Genomic DNA, 3414 nt, shown 5'->3' on the forward strand with positions numbered 1-3414 from the left:
TTTACCTCATCAAATTTTTAAGCATTTGATTTTTTTGGTGTAGGTGTAGGAACTTCAACTATTGGTTGACTTTCCTCCTTTTTAGTAGGCTCGTCTTCAACCACAACCTCCTTGGGTTACAAAATCTTACCATTTCATAATGTAACTCCCTTGTAATGTTCCTTACCCAAACTCCTTGGATTTTCTGTATAGCTCGACAAGGCTCCTTGCAGTCTACCACGAAGCTCTGTAGCTAACTAACCCATTTGGTTCTCCAGATTTTTCAGTGTTGCTACTTGACTTTGGATCAAGGTGTCATTCTTTGCCACGTACGTCTTCAAAAAGTCCTCCAAACTATTTGATGACTCAGCTTGAGGTGGTTTTAGAGCTTTTTGACCAAAACCCTTGGGATTGATGAGGGCTATGCTACATGAGTGTTCAATCCATTTCCTTAGTTCCTCAAGGAAAAGTTCAGATGATTTTGCCACAACGGATTGTAGAAGTTGGACTGTGGTCCTTGTCCACTTCTATTTTGATACTGATTCCTTACATAACAAATTGATTCGAGGTTAGAAGGGCAATTCTCGAAAGAATGACCATCCCCACAATACACACAGGAAACAACATCATACTAACTTGGTGATTGAGTTGTAAAATTATTCAAACCATTAGTGGTAAACTATTTTAACATTGAGGAAATAGAAGATACCTGAGCAGAGAATGAAGTCAGCTTGTCCACTTTATGCACTCCAGCTACTCATCTTTCAAAAACTGCTCGATTTGTCAGCCATTGGTAATTGTTGCTAGCAATCCTTTTGATGATCTCGTAAGCATTGTTATAAGACTTAGACAAAATCGCACCATTCACAGAAGCATCTACCATTAAATCTTGTATGTGCATTGGGACTATTATAAAATGTCTCCAATTGGATACGATGAGGAATACCATGATGTGGACACTTACGAAGCAATTCCTTGAATTTTTCCCATTCCTCATATAAAGACTCATCATTCAACTACTGAAAAGTGGTTATCTCATTTTGCAACTTTGCATTCTTATTCGGTGGAAAATACTTTACTAAAAACCTTTCTACTAATTCTTGCCAAGTAGATATTGAACTTGGTGGCAATGAAATCAGCCAAGCTCGTGCTCAATCTTGCAATGTTACAGAAATAACTTCAACCTAAATGCATATTAAGTCATACCAGTTATCTTAAATGAATCACTCACCTCCATGAATAATAGAAGGTGTAAGTATGGATCTTTCGTGGGCATACCACCGAATTGGCCCACCATTTGGAGCATTTAAAACATCACTGGTTTCAATTTGAATTGGGGTGCCTCGATATCTGACCTTTTGATTCTCGGATTTAATTCATTTAAGTATGGTACAATGTATTATCTTATGGCATGATCTCTATCATCAGCAATTAGGATTTGGTTGTGCACATGATTGAATCCATTATCTTGTCCGTCATTTTGATTTCCAAGATCCATCTCAGTTTGTCTTTGAGCTAATCTCACGCGTCTTCTTTGTTTAAATGTTTGTTCAATTTCGAGGTATACAGGTAATAGATCAATAATTCTATTTATGCACATAAAAACCTGATAAATAAATCACAAATAAAGAATAAAGAATAAATTAGTAAAATTAGAAATTAAATAAAAAACAAACTGCACAAATAATTTCACAAAGAATGATTAAGGTTAGGGTTGAAACATGAGGTTATTGATTTTGTAGGTAGATGACTGACTTGCCAGCGGGTTAAGACTGAGCATCAGTTACATTCGGGTTTGCTGTAGCCGGTTAAGATTCCTCTTTGGAAATGGGAGCGCGTAACTATGGATTTCATTAATGGGTTGCCTCTGACACCCACTAAGAAGGATTCAATATGGGTCATCGTGGATCGATTGACCAAGTCCACCCACTTCATATCAGCTCGTACTGATTATTCTCTGCAGAAGCTGGTGAAGCTTTATATTTCTCAAATAGTGAGACTGCAAGGAGTACCGGTTTCGATCACCTCTGATAAGGATCCTTGTTTCGCGTCTCAATTTTAGAGGAAGTTACATGAGGCTCTAGGTTCAAGGTTGGACTACAGTACTGCATTCTATCCTCAGACCGATGGTCAGTCTGAGAGGGTGATTCAGATACTGGAGGACATGTTGAGGCGCTACCGCTCTGATCGTACTCATATTGTCCCTGTTGAAGAGATCGAGGTTAGGCCAGATTTGACCTTTGAGGAAAAGCCAGTTCAGATTCTAGATCGTACCGTTAAGGTTTTGAGAAGGAAATCTATTCCACTGCTAAAGGTTTTATGGTGTAATCATAGCACTGAGGAGGCCACATGGGAGCTTGAGGATGCGATGTGTCAATAGTGTCCTCATCTGTTCTAATCAGGTAAATTTCAAGGACAAAATTTTCTTTAGGGGGTAGAATTGTAGCGCCTCAAAATTTTAAATTTGGGTATTGTGAATGTGTGACACAAAATATATCTTTGTTTTAGTGGTTATGTGTTCTGGGTGTGTTTGGAAGGTCCCAAGTTCAAGCCAGGACTTGGGCAAATTTTGGTATTTTTATGAATAAGTCCTATCTTTGGTCGGTAGGCTTTCAAGCAAAAGTTGGCAAATAATTAATAGAATGGGCCTACTGGTCTGGTGGATAAGTGGAGTATTCGTGTGAAGGAGGTCCTGTGTTCGAATCTTGGCGTGGGCATTATTTTTGCTGGTGCGTCCAGGAGAGTTTGAGATGGACTAAAAATCTGAGTAGTGGATTTATTGGGGAGTTTGATGGAGAGAAATAAGATATTGGGGTGGTTATCAAATATTCTGTTCATCTTTTTTTACTTTTCCCAAAATCCCAACACCCTCTTGTCATTTTTCTCTTTATTGCTACCGAATTTCTGCTCTCTTTCACCCTTCATTTTCTTAATTTTTCTTTTCCCACTCTGCCTCGTGTCGCTCCACGTTTGTCTACGATCGTTCGGTAAGTTTTAAGTAAGTGATTTGTCTCAATTTTTAACTTTCTTCTGAAGTGTTTTGTTTATGCCAATTAGGGGAGGAATCAAGGGCTCGTAATCACCAATCGAAGTCTTAGTTTGTGTGGGAATTACTGTTCATCGGTTGAAGGTAAGGTTTAGTCACTTATGGGTTAAAACCTCGATACGACTTCAATTTGGGATCACTTTATGTGAGATTAAATTAGTGTTATTTGTTCAATTATAGGCTTTGGAGTGCTCGAGTATTGTTTTAGCATCAAACAAAACCAGGTGTGTACCTGAAACGCAGAAAATGGGATTCGACGAAAATCTGAAATTGTTTGTTGTTTTGACAGCAGCAGTAGGCTAAATTTTAAAAATCACCATAAATTATGGAAATCAAATTAGAGGATGAACAAAATATGGAATTAAATCTTATTGAGTCTAGTTTTTCAT

At 38.0% G+C, this 3414-nt stretch overlaps 1 non-coding gene across 1 annotated transcript; it reads left to right on the plus strand.

The window, feature by feature from the left end:
• Positions 1-921: 921 nt before the first annotated feature.
• LOC121214154 (small nucleolar RNA R71) lies at positions 922-1027 on the plus strand. The gene has a single exon (XR_005909740.1). It is a non-coding gene; the product is annotated as a small nucleolar RNA R71 (small nucleolar RNA).
• Positions 1028-3414: the final 2387 nt, after the last annotated feature.

This window comes from Gossypium hirsutum, chromosome D01 (genome assembly GCF_007990345.1).
Source record: "Gossypium hirsutum isolate 1008001.06 chromosome D01, Gossypium_hirsutum_v2.1, whole genome shotgun sequence".
NCBI classification, from domain to species: domain Eukaryota; kingdom Viridiplantae; phylum Streptophyta; class Magnoliopsida; order Malvales; family Malvaceae; genus Gossypium; species Gossypium hirsutum.